Raw genomic sequence first — 18,292 nt, 5'->3', positions numbered from 1 at the left:
GGGGAGGGGTTGGCATCGCCCATTAGTCTCCTCAACATCCCAGGAGGATGTGTCCAGAACGTAAGGCTGGCCAGACGGACCCTTGCAGCCTCTTCCCTGGGTGGCCGGCAATTTCTCCTGACGCTCCAGCCGTGTGCCCATTTCACGGATCTGGAAACTGAGGCACAGTGAGTGGCTTGGAGCCAGTCCACCTGGCCTCGGCCCCTACATCCCTAAAGCTCCCTTGTTCTCCTTCTGGAGTAGCTGGACACAGACCTGCCCTCCTCCAGTGTCCGCCCCTAGGGCACCTGATGACCATGACCTCAACCCTTCTCCATTCACCCCCTGAATCCTCCCAGCCTCCGCGGCTGAAACTCCTATTCCCACTCCACAGACTAGGGCGAGGTGTCGCTCTGCCCCTTGGCGTTGTCCCCTGTAAACTGCACTAACATCGCCCCTCCCCCGTGGGGTCCATGGGCATAAGCATATCGACACTTAGCCTGAACCTCTACCCAATGTGCACCGAAACATTCTTAGAAAGCCTGGTGCTTTTGACTTGTCTCTCCCAGTGTCCTGACTCCAAATGCTACCCTCCAGCCAACTTGGGGCAGCTGTCCCGTGCCCAGGGACATGGAAGGTACCAGGAACCCAATTATCGTCCCGTGTTACAGGGGAGGAAACTGAGGCCCCGAGGAAGGAAGCCACTCGCCCAGGGTCCAGGCGCTGGACTAGGAGGGAGGAGGGTTCCTACAGAACTCCTGTTCCCAGGGCCACCGCTGCAGGCGGGCGTCTGTCATGCAAACAAACAGTGCTTAGCACATCATGAGCACTTCGCAAATATTTTATTTAAAAACCCCTTGTGCGGCTGGGGGGGGGCGGTGTTAAAACCCCAGGATGAAGGGGGAGGGCAGGCGTCTAGGAATCCGAATGCCAACCTAACATAAAGCAATATTTTATTATTTTAAAATGGCTAGGAACGCATAGAGCCCAGAATCCCCAAGTCACAGACATTTAAAAGTTACACTTGACTTCAGAGCGTCCTCCCAGCTGGCTCCCCTCCTCCCAGCCCTGCCAGCAAGCTGAGCTCCTTTCCAAGGTGAAGTCTGGAGAGCACAAGACTACCCCTCTGGGAACCTCAGTTTCCACATCTGTACAATGGCAGCAGTACGGGACGCATGGAGGAGGGCTGGCGAGATAGGGGTCCTGGGGTTACCTGTGTGACCACCGTTGACGCCATTAGGGGCGGAAGACGGTAGAACCTTCTGCCAGTTCACAGACACCGGTGAACTGTTACATGTCTCTATATTCTGGTTCGGGTGGGAGGGGCCCTGCAGTGCTCACAGTAGGTCCACAGCAGGGCAGCTACCGTGCAGGGTCGCGGCCAGGTCTGCGTCTCCTGGGGCAGCAGCTAAACTCCCATGTGTCCCTCCGCTTTGCCCTCAGTGAAAAAGGGCGAAGGGTAGGAACTACCCTGGTGAGCCAGCAAATGCTTGCCCTGAGTTTCTTTCCAAAGCAATCGGTGCATTTGGACCTGTTTGTTCCAAGGCCCAGAAGGGGAGGGGGGCAGGTCTAGCTCCTGGCCCTCTGGAGCACAATTTAGCTCGGTGGCTAAAAAATGAAATGACGCGCCCTCCTTATAATCCATCTATAGTCTTCTGTCCCTGACACGGATGCACAAGTCTGTGGACCGCCGCTCTGTGCCAGTCTCTAACGCTAACGCCAACAATTCGGGCCAGCTCCGGACTGAGCGTGCTCCCCCAGTCCCAACGACCCCGGATGTCCCCAGACATTGTCCAGCGTCTCCTGGGGCACAGCAGTCCCGGGTGAGACCTCCCCCCACCCCCCACCCCCGGCTGTAAATGCCGCCAGGTAGACTCAACACCCCATTTGGGATTGTTTTTTAAAAATAGGTCAGCATCCGTTTATGAGACTATGTGTTTGTTCACCTGTGCAACGGGTCAGGCGGGGCTGAACGAAAATCTAGCCTCTTCCCCGGAGTGGGGTCCCGCACGGGGAGGGATGGTGAGGAAGGCTGGTTTATTACTTGGGACACTTGTGTATCCTCTTGAGATGCCCAGCGATGGTTTGTGGAACTAAAAGCAAACTTTTTAAAGAGGGAGTGGAATTCACAGAGCAGCTCAGGCAGGGACCATCGGTGTCCACGAGGTAACTCCACGGCTACCACACCCAGAGAACAGAGGGCCCAGCACCGCGCCAGGCCTCGGCCACGCACACCTACGACAGGGTCACCCTCCTCGGCCCGTGTGTGTCCCCATTTTACGGAGAAGAAACTGAGGTCCTAGGAGGGATGTTAAGGTCTTTGGTCTCACGTGAAGGTAGGCTAGGACACAGACACAGGACGCCGTGCCACGCAGGTTCTCACGTATCACATGCACGCACGCACACACACACACACACACACATGTGTGCAGTGGCCCGAGGCACACCAACACCTGAGCTCCTCCCCCATGGTTGCCCCATCAACCCCTCCCCAGGGCCCAGCCCGGTGCTCCGCCTGGAGGTGGGGGGAGGCAGGGCGGTTTGTCCCTCGACCCTCCCAAGCACAGGTGCCTGTGCCCTCGAGGGTCAGTGTGGGTCTGCGCGTGCTTTTCTGGGTGCCTGGGGGTCATGTACACCCGCGGCCGCCAACTGTATACCATGACAGGCTGTGGGGGGCGTGGGCGTGAGAATGGTCCTGCACAGATGTGTCCCACTGCACCAGGCGACCCGTGGGACAGGCTGGTGTCGGGCAGGGCAGACCAGGTGTCCCCGGGAGTGTCGTGTCTGGGGGCTGGCAGCGAGAGCGCAGGGGAGGGGGAGGACCCGGCTTGACTGGCAGCCGGTGGGAAGGTGACCAGACTATGTGACCCTGATGGGGGAGCCCTTTCACCCCTTCCCAAACAGCCCCCCCCCCAAATGGGATGCAGGTTCAAAGAAACAAGGCAGAGACTCCGGTCTGGCCTTAGTGCTTTTATATTTAGAAAATTATATAAAGTTCCCTGGTGTGGGGGTGGGGGTGCGGCGGGGATTCCCCTGTAGGGGAGAAAACAACACTTTGTGCCCGTCAGGTCTGGCCTAGTAGGGGGCAAGTGCACCGAGGCAGGGCCGGAGGGGGGGGTGGCTCCCAGCATAGGGGGGTCAGGGGGCGTCCTTGGCCAACTCTCCTGAGCCCGACCTGGCCCCGCGCCCTTCGCTTCTGTAACCGGCCATCCCTCGGGACCTCCTCCGCCCGCGGAGTCGGGGGACCCCCGCCGCCCCGCCTCCCTCCGGGGCAGGTCCCCGCGCACGCGCAGCCCCTGGCGGGAGAAGGCGCCGCCGCCGCCACCGTGTGATCGTGTCCCGGCGCCACCTCGCGCCGAATCGCAAGCCAGGACCACCTGGGGACAGCGTGTGGCGTACCCCGAGTCAGGGGGAAGTGGAGGGGACCGTGTGTGTGGGGTGAGATGGGGGGACAGGGCTTTGGCCTGTAGAGGAAACACCCGTCCCTCACTCAGCAATCCCGGTTACAGGAAAAAAGGAAGTGGGGGGGGGCGAGGGAGAGTGTAGACCCATCCCCAGGAATAGTCACTCAGCGCTAATCACACGCTCACAGAGACACCCAAGTGTCCCCGGGGACGCAGCCACATGACAGAAGTTCCCCACTCACCGGCAACCCCCTAACCGCCACACATTCACTTGGGGACACCCCGCGGGTCACCCAGGGACATCGCGGCCCTCGGGGACACACACCCCGCCGTACGGCTTCACGACACCTTCCCACAGGGACGCACGGTTACCCAGACACGCACACACTACCCCTCAGCCGCACAATGCTCCGACACGGACGCAACACAACACGCACAGCCACGTGGATGCGCAGACACACACAGACACATAAAGGAGAGGACTCGACGCCTCGAGACCCACGGACCCCTGCACGGAGGCGGGACTACCCAGCCACACAGACACGCGGACGCACTCCCGGCTTCCGTGCTGACCCGTCCCGGAGCACAGAAGCCCCCGCACGCACCCCTCGAGCGCCGGATTGCCCCCGACGCCCTCGGACTGGACACCGGAACCCTCGAGCGCAGCCACCGACGCTGGCGGGCCTGGGGCGCGCCGGGCCGAGACCCGGTGACCCCTCCCGGCCGGGACCCGGCGCGCGCCGTGGAGGGGCCGGGGTCGGCCCGGGGGCGGGGCTCGGGCACCGCAGGAGCAGGCCGGGGGGCGGCCCCCGCGCGGCGCCCGGCGCGGCCGCCCGCCGGGCTCCAAGTTCAAGGCGCCCGGCGGCGGCCGCTGCGCGCTCTCCGCCCCTCTCCGCAGCGGCCATTTTCCGCTAGCTGGCGCGCGGCGCTCGCCCGGCCCGGGGCGCCCCGCGGGGGCCGCCGCGACCCCCGCCCCGCACGGCCGGGGCGGGCGCCCCCTCCTCGGCCCGCTCTCCCCCGCGGGCTGCGCGCTCGGGGGTCGTGCGCTCCGGGCCGCACCCTCCCGCCTGCGGCCGGGCCAGGGAGGAGGCGGGAGCCGGGTCTGGCGTGTGTGTGTGTGTGTGTGTGTGTGTGTGTGTGCGCGCGTGTGGGGTGGTGGGGGGGGGACCCTCTCCCGGGAGCCCCGCCCTCATCGCCAACTCCGCTGCGCCAGCCCGGGGCCCCCCACTTGGGGTCCCCCGCTGCGCCCCGCGCGCCAGCTCCGCCCCCAGCCGCGAGGGGGGGGGGCGGATCGGCGGGCGGGGGTCCCGCGGCGGCGGGCGGTGGGGGGGGGGTCCCCGCCTCGAGCCCCTCCCCCGGGCGGCCCCCGCCCCCCGCCCCCCCAGACCTTGCAACTTTCGCCGGGAGCCCACGCACCACCCCAAAAACTCCCCGGGCGAAAACGAAAGTGGGGGCGGCGACGTACCATGGCGCTGCTGCGAGGAGGCGAGGCCGGCGCCGGAGCGAGCGCGCTCGGTCCCCGGCGAGGGGGGGCCGGAGGCGGCGGGAGGAGGCGGCGAGGGAGGGCGCGCGGGGGAGGGAGCGAGCGCGCGAGGGAGGGGGGCGCGCCGCGCCCGCCCCCCCGGCCCGCAGGACCCTCCCCTCGGCCCGCCCTCCCCCCGGCCCCGCGCGCCGCCCGCGCCTCAGGCCGCTCCGCGCCCGGGCCCCGGCTGCGGCGGCTCCGGCTGCGGCTCCATCTCCGGCCCGGCCCCGCGCGAGGGGAGGCCGAGCAAGCGGCCGCCGCGGCGGGTCGCGGGGCCCGGGTCGGGCGGGCTGCGGAGGACGCGGACCCACCTTCGCCGCGGCGCGCGCGCGCTCGCGCGCACACACACACACACACACACACACACACGCGCGCGCGTAGAGGGCTCGGGGACACTCGCGGCCCGGGCCTCCTCGACTCCGACGCGGACACGCCACGCACACCGACGCGCGCAGACCCACACACTCGTCACGACACACACAGCCTGCGGTGCCATCCAGACACACGGGGACCCGCGCTGGCAGCCGATGCGGTGTCTCGGACGCACAGCCCCTGCGGGCTGCCACGAACACAGACTCACACAGCCTGCGGGTGTCACCCAGCCAGACGCTCGGGGACTCACATATTCACAGCCTGCGGGTGTCACCCAGACAGCCACAGCCGCCACGCTGTCCCGTACACAGACTCACAGCCTGTAGGGTGTCACCTGGACGCTCGCCCAGGTTGACAGCCCTAGGAAGACACTCCGGGCCTCGGACTGACCTGCACCCCCACCCCCAGGACCCCTCCCCCCCCCCCCCGCGATTGCGCCAGCCACCCAGACCAGCTGAGTGCAGGTGTCCCGGATACACGCAGTCACAACAGGCACGCAGAGCGGGGGGAGACGGGACAGATGGGGACGCAGACAGAGACTCGGACACCGAGGACCACAGACCTGGGGGGCGGGGGTCCCCTGCGGGTCCCGCAGGGGCTCCAGCGGGGCGGGGGGGGGCGGGGAGCGCGCGCGGCGGCTGCACAGGTGGGGGTGAGCGGGCGCCCCCTCCCCGGGTCAGGATTAATGGTGGTGCCTCTGCAGGGGGGGGGGAGGGGGAGGGGCGGGGCCGAGGAGGGTCAGCCCCCCGCCCCTGCCGAGCGAGCGGGCAGCCGAGAGCTGGGACGCGGTGCCGCAGCGCCCCCCCACCCCTCAGCGCTCTCCCGCAGTCCCCCTCCTCCGGCCGCCGCAGAGCAGGCGCCGCCCCCTTTCCCCCCTCCCCGGCTCTGCGTCTGGCGCAGCTGGGGGACGACGGGAGGGGTCTCGCCCGAGCCGGGTGGGTGGAGAAGATTCTGTTATCATCCTTCGGTCCGGGTTTCCCTGTGCCTGCGAGCCCAGTTCCCCCGCACTGCGGGCTCCGGGGTTCAGGGACCCCTTTGGGGAACTGGTTCCCAGCTCCCCCAGGGAGGACGCCAGGGTTGAGGGTGGGGGCAGGCGGCATCTCACGACCAGAATCGGGCCCCGGGCCGCCCTTCTGGAGCCATGGCTGACTCTGGGGGCTTCTGGAAGTTGACTCTGCGGTTCTGTGCGCGCCGCTGGGCATCCCAGAGGCTGGGAAATCTCGAGCAAACGAGATGTGACACTACCCTGCCTACATAGTAGGTGCTCAGTAAGCCTCGGCCCGCACGTAGCGGATCTCCACCGGGCCGGGAGCACCCACTCTGAGGCCTGAGGTCTCATCCCATCTGCACACTCTCCTAGGTTTTCACAAGGGAAAACTGAGGCCCGGAGAGGGCACCTCATTTCCCCCTGGTCAACCAGCATGACGGGAGCCCGAGGACCCTAATCCTGGCGCCTTCTCCAGGGCGCTCCGCTGGGGGGAGGGGAACGCTGTGCAGGTGGCCTTGCCTCTCACAAACCTGAAGCCGGAGGAAAGGGGGTGCCTATTCTGGTTCTGGCAAGGGAAGGGTTAAGGGGATAGCGACCCCTTCCCCCACCCACCTTGCGTCTCTCTCCCCCCTCCACCCTCCTTCCTCATCTCTAATCTGCCTCTGTTAATCCCCAGCTTGAGTCCTCTGTCCCTCCCTCTTAGGTACCTGAGAGGAAGGGGGGGGGACGGGTTGATAGCAGCCAGATCCCAGGGGTTGGGGCCCAGGGGACAACCGGGGGCGGCACCGACGGAGCCCCCACCCATCATTTCCCCCAGAAGGCCACCCCTGGGCTGTGGGAACAGTGCTGCATGTGAACCTGCTCAGTTCCCTTCGTAGCGGCCCTACAACTCCATCTCCGTTTTATAAGGAAACTGAGGCTCAGAGAGGTTTAGATAGGTCCCTGAGGTCACCCAGCTAGCCCAGAGGATGCTTTCCTGACTGAATCGCATCATTGCAGCTTCTTCTGTGATCTGAATAGGCTGAGATTCTCTCAGACCATCACCTCCTGCTTCCTGTATAACCGTAGGACACAGCTGAGCTGAGTTGCTGCCACCGTGGAGCAAAGCCCCCCCTTCCTCCAGATGTTTGGCCTGAAGTTCTCTCACTCTGTTTCATTCCTGGGAGACGGAAGGGATTCGTCAACGCATGAAAAGTGCCCAGCCTTACGCAGACCAAAGAGAGGATAGCAAACAGGAAGAAAACACCATATGCTTTGGCACTCATCAAAGAAAGTAGGTAAAGATGTTTAAACTGATAAAAGCTAGTGCTGGTGAGGATGTGGTGAAACAAGCATTTTCATAAACTACTTGGAGGCGAATGTGGGTATGAATTTGGGAGAGCCGTTTGGCGTGCGTGGCGGAGGCCTAAGACAAGGTTCGACCTTATGGTCTAACTTCTGGGAGTCTGTCTCGAACTTCTACGACGTATCCGTGCCCCTGAAGATGTCACTGCGGTATGCTTGTGAAAATGGCCATGCGGCGTTTCTCAGCCCTTTTTTCATTATATGCACGCTGGAGCTGTTTTAGACTTTTTATTTCCTAATCATCTCTCATCAACTTTTTTAAAAAATTTATTTATTTATTTTAAATTAAATTTTTTTCAACGTTTACTTATTTTTGGGACAGAGAGAGACAGAGCATGAATGGGGGCGGGGCAGAGAGAGAGGGAGACACAGAATCAGAAACAGGCTCCAGGCTCCGAGCCGTCAGCCCAGAGCCCGACGCGGGGCTCGAACTCACGGACCGCGAGATCGTGACCTGAGCTGAAGTCGGACGCTTAACCGACTGAGCCACCCAGGCGCCCCGAGTTAAATATTTTTTTAACGTTTATTTATTTTTGAGACAGAGAGAGACAGAGCATGAACGGGGGAGGGGCAGAGAGAGAGGGAGACACAGAATCGGAAGCAGGCTCCAGGCTCCGAGCCGTCAGCCCAGAGCCCGACGCGGGGCTCGAACTCACGGACCGCGAGATCGTGACCTGAGCTGAAGTCGGACGCTTAACCGACTGCGCCACCCAGGCGCCCCAAAACAAACAACCTTTAAAGTGCCCAACAATACCAAACGCCCAAGAGCCTGAGAGTACACGGACCTCTTGCACTCTGCAACCACTTTGGAAAATGGACAGACATGAATCACAACACTGAATATTCATGTGCCACATAACATGGCCTTTCCTCTCCTCGCTGCCTCCGGGACCTGCGATAGAAGGCAAAAACCCAGAAGCAAGCCAAGTGCCCATCGCTGGGAGAAGGGAGAGGTGCACTGTGGGAAATTCACCTGCAGGCGCGTATTTTTTTTTTTTTTTTTTTTTTTAAATTTTTTTTTTTTCAACGTTTATTTATTTTTGGGACAGAGAGAGACAGAGCATGAACGGGGGAGGGGCAGAGAGAGAGGGAGACACAGAATCGGAAACAGGCTCCAGGCTCTGAGCCATCAGCCCAGAGCCTGACGCGGGGCTCGAACTCACGGACCGCGAGATCGTGACCTGGCTGAAGTCGGACGCTTAACCGACTGCGCCACCCAGGCGCCCCATGTTTATCTTTTTAAAAATGTTTATTTATTTATTTTGAGAGAGAGAGAGCGCGCGCCCATGAGCGGGGGAAGGGCAGAGAGAGAGAATCCCAAGCAGGCCCCACACGACTAGTGTAGAGCCCGACACAGGGCTTGATCCCATGAGCCGTGAGATCATAATCTGAGCCGAAACCGAGAGTCGGACGCTCAACCGACCGAGCCCCCCCCGGGTGCCCCAGCATGGCAGTCACTTTATGAAGTTATGATACTCGAAATGGAACTGATGTTTTGGGGGTCACAACCATTTGAGACACAGTTATCTTTAAGCGGGGGAAGGGATCAATTCCAGATTGCGGGGTGGGGTTACTTCAGGGAGAGGAGTCAGAGAGCAGGATGGGGTTATTGCTAAAATTCTGTTTATCCAGGTGGTGTTCACTTGGCGGGTGTTTATTCCATGAGCCGACTGTAAAATTTACTGATAAATGGAGCAATGACGACGGTAAGTCATGGGGCGGACTGGGATTGAACTCATCCTAACATCTGGAGCCCAAGCGAAGGGCGGAAGCACCAGCTCAGAGCCATGTGCCAGAGGGAGCCGTGGCCCCACGCAGGGGGTGTGGGGATTCACGGCTCCGTCCCGGGCACGGAGAACAGCTCCCGCTACATAGTAGGTGGTCAAGAAATATTTGTTGCATGAACGAAGGTTTCAGAGGGATCAAAGGCCTTGTAAAGTCCCCTCTTATTTACTTATTTTGAGAGAGAGAGAGAGAGAGAGGGCAGGGGAGGGGCAGAGAAAGAGGGGGAGAGAGAGAATCCCGAGCAGCTGACCCCAAATCAAGTCAGACGCTTCACCCACTGAGCCACCCAGGAGCCCCATAAAATCCGCTTTGAAAAGCAAATCGTATCGGGGCGCCTGGGTGGCTCCGTCGGTGAAACGTCCCACGTTGGCTCGGGTCATGATCTCACAGTTCCTGAGTTCGAGCCCTGCGCTGGGCTCTGTGCTGATGGCTCAGAGCCCGCTTCAGATCTTCTGTCCCCGCTCTCTGCCCCTCCTCCTCCTCCCGTGTCTCTTTCAAAAATAAACATTAAAAAAATAAATAAACATTAAGAAAAGCGAAGAAAAAAACTACTTAAAAAACCCCCCAATCATATATATGTATGTAATATATTGGTATGTATTATATATACATGTAAAATGTATAACATGAAATGTAGATGCGTTTATGCATTATATATTATGATTTAGTATACGATGCATGTTTGTGTATTTGTATGTGTACATCTGAAATGTTATTTTAAGTAACTAAACACATAAATGCACATATTTAGTAGAATCACACACACAGGCACACACACGCACACACACACACACCCCAGGGTTGCTCAATCACAGCGCTGACGTGAACTGAGGTCCAAGATGCTTTGTGACGGAAGGGAAGCAGAAAGCAAACCCGAACCGCTGAATCATTGAAGACATACTTCCAGCATTTGTGCGAGAACACAGCCAGAGCCACACGGGGCCAAGCTGCAGGCACTGACCCGGTGACGTGGGGGACGTGTCTAGCCCCATTCTGCAGCTGATTACCCCAAGTTCCTTTCGGCTCAACTCTGCCCCAGTAGCCCCAAAGCAGCCCCGGACGAGCAGTAAACCCATGGGCACGGCCGTGTGTCTGGCTTCTCTATGTTAGCAGAAGTCTTTTTAATGTTTATTTATTTTCGAGAGAGAGAGAGAGAGAGAGAGGGAGAGAACGAGCAGGGGAGGGGCAGAGAGAGAGAGAGAGGGACGGAGCATCAGAAGGAGGCTCCGCCCTACTGCAGAGAGCCCGATGTGGGGCTCGAACTCTCGCCCCCTGAGATCACGACCTGAGCCAAAGGGACGCTCAACCAACTGAGCCATCCGGGCGCCCCGCTCAGCATAGTTATTTTGGGGTTCGGCCATTCGGTCACCTATGCCTTTTCATCGCTGGCTAGGGTCCCGCCGTCTGGACAGGTCACCCTGGTTTATCTGGCTCTCCTTTCCCCTGGGTGAAGACCCAGGAGGAGAAGAAAGGCTGCATCCCATGGGGGCCGGTGTGTGTCCTTCCAAGAACGTGCCGAACTGTTTTCCAAAGTGGTGGCACCATTTGACACGCCCACCGGCAGGGATCTGGTGGGGGGGGGGGTGGGTTCTAGCTGCCTCCCATTGGGGGGTCGAGCCTGAACAAGCGGGAAGTGCGGAGGCATCCTTTCAGACAGGGCGGGGGGGGGGGAGGCAGTGGGCACACGAGGGGTAAAGGGCAGGGGAGCTAGATAAGCAGAACCCTGCTGGCCACGCCCCCCAGGCCCAGGAGAGAGAAACAGCTCGGGGATCGGGGCACAGCCGCTGCATCTGGGTCGTGAGCAGGGATCCTTGCTCCCCTATCTGGCGGGGATGGCCAATTCTCCCAGCAAAAGTCAGACCCCCGGGCCTGCCCTCGGGAGGCCGAAGTTAGGTTTGGAGCATCAAACCCCACGCTGGCCCTGAGCGATCTCCATGTGCATCCACGGGCAGCAACTTGCCGGGGGGGCAACCAGAATCTTTCCATCCTGTCTCCCTTTGACACAGGGATTTGCCTTCTGGGTCTCTACCTCAAGGAATAAGGAAGCAGGCAAGCCACAGACAGGAGCCACCCAGCCTGGGTTCATATTCCGGCAGCGGGACACTGGGCCAGTCGCCTCAACCATCCGAGCCTCAGTTTACCCGTCTGTAAAACGGGATCGGAGTAGCTGTAGCAAGGATCGAGCAGGTTCACGCTTGCCAAGCGCCCAGAACAGGACCCGGCGGGCAGCAAATCACGGAGAAGGGTCTGTTATGTGAAAACAGGGGCACCTGGGGGGCCCAGTCGGTTGGGCGTCCGACTTCGGCTCAGGTCACGATCTCGAGTACAAGTGCACCAAGCTCCCTTTGTGTCCCGCACTATTCAAAGTTACTCAGGGGTCAAAAACTTCTGAAAAGAGGCAGAGAGTAAATATTTTCAGCGTTGCCAACCAGATGGTCCCTGATGCACCTACTCAGCTCTGCCCTTGTCGCTTGAAAGCCAAAAGCCACCAGGGACAGCATGTGAACAGACGGGCTGTGTACCAATAAAACTTTATTTATGAACACCGACGTGTAAATGTCACATAACTTTCACCTGTCACGAAATCTTATTCTTTGGATTTCTTCCAACCATTAGAAAATGTAAGACCAGTGGTGCCTCGGTGGCTCAGTGGGTTAAGCCTCCGACTCTTGGTTTCGGCTCAGGTCGTGAGTGATCTCTCGGCCATGAGATCGAGCCCCGAGTGGGGAGCCTACTGCACACGCGCAAATCTGGCCCCTGGAATGTAGTTTGCTGATCCCCACGTTAACTCATCGCTACTGTTCCATGTGAAAGAGACTGTCATCATTCTATTTCTTTTTGAGAAAGAGAGAGCACTTGAGTGGGGCAGGGGCAGAGGAAGAGGAGAGAGAGAATCCCTAGCAGGCCCCACGCCCATCATGGAGCCCACCACAGGGCTCAGTCCCACAACCGACCGTGACACCGCGTGGGACACCCAACTAACTGAGCCACCCAGGCTCCCCTGTCATCATTCTGATTGTATAGATGGGGAAACTGAGACACAGAGAGGTTGAGAGAGTTGCCCAAGGTCACACAGCCAATAGGGGGTAAGTCTGGGGTTTAAAGCTGGACAGTCTGGCTCACAGGGGCCATCAGCCTAACCCCCGGACAGTCTTACCTTGTGGCTCTTGGCCTGTGAAATAGCCCAGGAAAAAACAAGGGTGGGGGCACAGGGGGGGACAGACCATGAAGAAAGAGATCACAATCCCAACAATGGTATTAGATGATTTTTTTTTTTTGCTGTGCTTTTCTCCCCCCGTGTTGCAAGGGGGTCAGGGTGTCCAGACTTTGCAACAGAAGCCACTGTCCCCACCTCAGCAGAACTTGTTCAGCCTTCAGATGTTCCCTCTGCAACATCTCAGAATCACCCTTTGAATCCTCAGGAGCCCTGGAGGTTAAACAGTAGCAGGTATCATTATGCCCATTTTATAGATGAGGAAATTGAGGCCCGCAGGTGGCCCTGAAGCCCTAATAAGGGCTTCCATTGTGTAGGCAGCCGTTTCCGGCTATTATCCCATTTGGTGCAAAACCAGGCCTGGGGGCAGGCAGGGGAACCCTCATTAGCCTGCTCTACTCGCAACAGGCAGTGGTACTCAGGCTGGGAGAAGGAAGTGACTTGCCCAGGGTCACACGGCGGGTAAGCTGCCGTGACCAGGTCTGCTGGGGTCACGTTCCCTCGGGCAGGCTCCGGGACCCGGCAGGCGAGGATGTCCCCGCACGCTCTGTGCCCAGGGACCCAACAACCAGCCTAGGTGTGCCCAGGGCCCCCTTTATCACTACTCTTGACTCTCTGGGGTCTGTCTCCAGGGGCGAGGGCCAGACTTCGGGCCTCTTTGTATTCCTGGCCTTGTCCGAGCCCTCCCCGAGGCTCCAGAGCCTGAGAACCAAAATGAGGGCGAGGCACTTAATGGGGGGCCGTAACATTGCAGGGAGGGGGGCACCCAAAACCGAGTCCTCAAGATAACTAATCTCATCACACAATCTTGTCGAGACTCAAACAATCCACAACCAACAGAACCAACGTGTTTGTTTCCTTAATTCGTCTTAATGTTTATCTTTTGAGAGAGAGAGAGAGAGAGAGAGAGAGAGCGCGCGCACGAGCGAGCAGGGGAGGGGCAGAGAGAGAGGGAGACACAGAAGCCGAGGCGGGGTCCAGGCTCTGAGCCGTCAGCACAGAGCCCGACGCGGGGCTCGAGCCCACGAACCACGAGATCATGACCCGAGCCGAAGTCGAAGTCGACACTTAACCGACTGAGCCACCCAGGCGCCCTGAGAATCCTTGTGTTTCCATAAGGACAAGGTCAGTGTTACTCCTGATTTGTGTGTTTTGGCCTCAGGTGTGCACCTGGCACCCCTTTCTGGAGGTCCAGGAAGACCAGATCCAAGGTGGCCTGGGGAGACAGATTCTGCCGTGGAGGGAAAGGGCGTCCCAGGGGGAGGGAACAGCCCAAGCAAAGGTGTGGAGGCAGCATGTTGAGTAACCAGTGGGGGAGGGGCCGTAGCCGCGGGGGGAGGTGGGGGGGGCCCCGAAGGCCGTGTCTGCTGTCCTTTGAGCAGGCTGCCCCCTTTTCTGGAAGATGCGGCGATGCGGTGGATGATGAGAGGCTCCCAACTCCCTTCCCGCCACCCCCACTCCCAGCCGCCAGGCGTGAGGCCGGGAGTGTGATTTTCAGGGTGAGCCCAACCTAGGCTTCCTTCCAATCCCTCCTTCCTGCCAACAGCTCTCTCCTCCTTTTGATTCTGTTGGAAAAAAAAAAAAAAAACAAACCTCTCCCTTCCCCCCCCCCCCCCAACCGCTGCCGGGAGGAATCTGACCTGGCAGAGGGCCCGGGTCTCCGCCCTCCCCCATGCTGTCCTCTGCCAAGTGCAACGTGGGCAAACCAGGGGACCCTCTGCGGACGGTGCCCCCCACCCCGGGCACAGAGGCATGGAGGGACTCCCTGCCTCGGTTTCCCCCTAGGAGGGCAGCAAGGCTGCTCCAGAGACCCCTGGTCCCCTCCGGGGCTCAGCTCCCCACCCCACCCCTCCTCGACCTAAGACCATCTGTTCATCATTGAGAACCTCAGCGCTGGCTGGGGTTTCGTTGGCAGAGAGACTCTGGAGCTCAGGGGCAGGAAGCCTGGGCCCGAAGCGGAGGGGGAGGAGAGGGCTGGCCCAGGCCTCAGCCACCTAACCCCCTTGGTCCGAGCTGGGCCTCTGGGCTGGGTAGGGTTTCGAGACCCCTACGCTTGCCTCCACACGCCCACATGGACCCGTCTCCTCTGCTCCCCGGGGACCGGGATGGATGGCTTCGGGCACTGGCCAGAACCGAGGGCCAACAGCCGGCCGCTTGGCAAGGCCTCGCCAGGCCACAGAACCTTCCCACAAACACAACCCCGGGCTGCCTCCCTTACTCCCCACCTCTAATTCAAACAGAAATCACATGGACTGCCCCCCACCCCCACCCCGCCCCGCCTGGTTCTCCTTGCCAGGCCTGCTCCTCCCTCTTGTAGCCCAATGAACCCCTGGGGTTCCCTCCCCTAGGGCTGGGGGGGGGCGGTGAGTGGGGGAGGACGGGAAGGGGAACAGAGGCGAGCTGGAGCTTGGGGGTTGGGGGAGGGGCAGCCTAAGGATAACTCTAGTCATCTTTCACGAATTCATTCATCAACATTTGGTGAGCACTTGCTGTGTGCCAAGGGCTGTTCCGGGCACCGAGGATACAGCAGGGAACACAAAGTCAAACTTTGTGCCCTCATGGAGCTGATGATCCGGGGGGGAGACAGATGGTAAGTGAGATCCAGAAGTGGAATGAACCGTGTGGGCTGGGTGGCGGGGTCCCTGAGAAACACTGTGCTGGGGGAGAGAGGGAGGGGAGGTGGGGGGCGGGGTCAGGCTTGGGGGTACGACTTGAAGGAGCTGAGACCTGAAGGAAGTGAGGGAGGAGGCATGTGGATGTCTGGCGGGGGGTGGGGGGGTGGGGGGAGAGGGTTCCAGAGCGAATAGTCCATGCAAAGGTCCGGGGGCAGGAATGGGCCTGGCACCTGGGAGGAACAGCAAGAAGGCGTGTGTAGCTGGCGCGGAGGGGGCGAGGGAGGGGGCGAGGCCAGGGAGGGGACAGGAGCAGGTCGTGCAGGGCGCTGGCGGCCGTGGGGGAGGACTTGGGCTTTTTTTTTTTTTTTTTTTTTTTAACTCCCAGAGAGGTGGGAGCCCTGGAGGGCTGTGGGCAGGGAAGGGCGGGCCTGACTCGGGTGCTCAGGGGCGCCCTCTGGCGGCCGCCGTGCGGAGGACGGACTGTGGCGGCGAGGGCGGGAGCCCCGGGGACCACGACCCACGACCCAGGGGCGTGCCCTCTTTCGGGTGGGGGCTAATGAGAGCGGGAGCCCACGAAGGCTGTGCACCCGCGTCGCTGGAGCCTCCCTTCGCATCGCTCCCCAAGGAGGTATTGTCGCTCCCCCGTGTGATGGCTGAGCCTGTGGCCCAGAGAGGGAGAGGACTTTGCCCCAAACCGCACAGCCTCTAGGTGGCACGTCACATCTCCCCACTGTCTAAAGCCCTCCATGGCTTCCTTTTGTCCTCTCCGCAGCCGACGGGAGGACCCGCCCCGTCCCCTCCTTGGCCGCCCCTCGCTCACTCTGCTCCAGCACCCGGGCCTCCTGGCCGTTGCTCCCACACGCCAGGCCCGGCGCTGCCCCAGGACCTTTGCACGGGCTCTGCCTTCTGCCCGGACCCGCTCAGCCTCTCACGTGGCTTCCGAATGACTTACTGAACTTCTAAGCACAGCTCTGGCTCTGATAAGGTGAGAGGAGCCCAGGGACGCATGTCTGAGCACAGACGAGGCCTGAGCGTGCCCCCTCAGAGCAACCCTCGGCGCCCCCATATTAGGAAGCCCCGGCAGAAGGACGGCTGGAAGGGAGCGAGGCGCCGGATTAGAGGGACCTAAGGGACCCACCCCTAACGCTTTCCTCGGGCCAATGGGCTCCCCCTGGGGGTGTGGCCTGACTCGTCGGGGCCTCCCATTGGCCAGGACGTACCCAGCTTCCCCGGATAGGCCGCGCCGCGGGGCGCAGTCTCCACCCGGGCCCGCCCCCTCGCGCGGCCGTGCCCTGCCCGGGATTCCACCGCCTGTCCCGGTGCCCACTTCTGAGTTGCTTTTTCTTTCCTGGCGGTGCCCGCGGGCCGAGGCGGCGGCCCTGCCCGGGCACGCCGGCACGCCGCCCTCCGATGTTGCAACAGCGGCCTGCCCTGGGCTCCTTCTGCCGGTTCCCGGAACCCAGGCACGGCCGGGGCGCGGACTGCCCAGCCCTCCCCGGGGCGGGCCCGGAGCCCCGCACGGCGCGGAGGCCCGAGGCCGCGGCAGGGGCCGGCTCTCTGAGCCTCACACGCCGACCCCGGGGCCCTGGGTGCTCCTGAGACTGGACGTTTATTGCGCACCTACTGTGTGCCGGGCGCCGCCCACACCTCTGACGCGCGGGTCCGACGCAGCCGTTCCTACGCACCCATTTCACAGATGCACACACCGTGGCACCCGCCCAGGGTCACACTTCGCACCTGAGGCCACCTCAAGGCCGGGTCCCGCCCGGGGCTCGGTCCCTTTCCCGGTGACCGCCGTACGTGCCCCCGCCCCCCGACCGCCCCGGCTTGCCCGAGAGCATGCGCGGTACGTGCTCCCGGGGCCCAGCCCCCCCCTCGCTTGTCTGGAAGGGCGCCGCCTGTTGGCCCACCCGGGGGCCGTTCCCCGCGTCCACAGCCTGTGCCTGTTCTCCTTAGTCAGCCCGGGCTCTGGTGGTGGTTGAATGCACCGCGCGGCGCCGCGTGGGGTGTAGACGGACTCACTTATTCACTCGCGTCATAACAGGAATCCCAGCTGCCGGTGCTGGCATAAACCCTGTGCCCCACCCCTGACACGCTTCACTGCACGGACCCTCGAAGCCGCCCCGTGAGGGAGGTGGCCCTATCGCCCCATTTCGCAGGTGGGGAACTGAGGCCCAGAGGGGCGCGCTTTTCTGTTCCAGGCCTCCGGGGCCTCGTGCAACAGGCGGGTTCCCAGGGCTTCTCTGGGCTCCACACGCTGTGCCCCCACCCCCACCCCCCAAACAGCTGGGAGGGGCGGCCGAGTGGCAGGAGAGACCGGGGCTAGACCGTTGGCGGGACTTCCCGGGCTTGGAGCTCAGTGGAGCGGGAAATCTGCCCAGTTTCCCTCCCCCTCCGGACACGTTTCACACCCTTGAAAGTGGCGCGGAGCGAAGAGCGGGTTGAGTGATGCCACTTCTGGAAGAGATTGGCAGATGGCGGCCCAGGCGGGTGTGGCCGCTCGCCCGTGGGTGGCGGGACTCCTGGCGGGCAGAGAGCCGGCGCCCTGAATTCTTTGAAAGTCTCCAGCCGCTGTGGCTTTGGAGCCTGGCTGAGCGGGGCCGTGCGACTTCCCACAGGTCCCGAGCCGGGGCGGAGCCTGGCACGTCCGGGGACCTCTAGAAGGCGGTGGAGTGGAGTGTGCGGCCGGCCGGAGTCAAGCCCAGACCTCGAGGAGGAGGGGGGGAGGCAGGGAGAGGCCTCGCCCAGCCCCTTCTCGCCGGGGCGCGGGCGCCTGGGTGTGGGCGCGGGCACCGCCTGGCACTCTAGGGCCTGCCCTCACTCGCCGGCCCGGGCCCCGCCTCGGAGTCCCGCTCACATCTCCCTGGCATCACCCGCCTTCAGATGGGGAAACTGAGGCCCGGGCGTGCCAGGATCTCTCAGGGAGGGAGCCGCTGGAAGACACGGGGCCTGGGGACCCAAAGGAGGCATCTCCCCCTGTTGTGTGGGAACTGGGGACGAGCTGCTTCTGGTTTCCTGGCCTCAGTTTCCCCAGCTGCCCAGCAGGAGCTCACTCACGAGCCCGGCAGG

At 61.8% G+C, this 18,292-nt stretch overlaps 1 long non-coding RNA gene across 1 annotated transcript; it reads left to right on the top strand.

Moving 5' to 3' along the window:
• The first annotated feature begins 7,239 nt into the window (after positions 1–7,239).
• On the top strand, positions 7,240–11,937 carry LOC124525140 (uncharacterized). The gene is made up of 3 exons (XR_006965393.1): positions 7,240–7,538; positions 9,242–9,315; positions 11,401–11,937. It is a non-coding gene; the product is annotated as an uncharacterized LOC124525140 (long non-coding RNA).
• The last annotated feature ends 6,355 nt before the right edge of the window (positions 11,938–18,292 follow it).

Source organism: Lynx rufus, unplaced genomic scaffold (assembly GCF_022079265.1).
Source record: "Lynx rufus isolate CCGP_SWC_20201006 ecotype Redwood Valley unplaced genomic scaffold, mLynRuf1.p SCAF_4, whole genome shotgun sequence".
Taxonomy (NCBI): Eukaryota; Metazoa; Chordata; class Mammalia; order Carnivora; family Felidae; genus Lynx; species Lynx rufus.
Note: the sequence above shows the minus strand (reverse complement) of the source record. Positions and strands in the feature narration are given on the sequence as shown.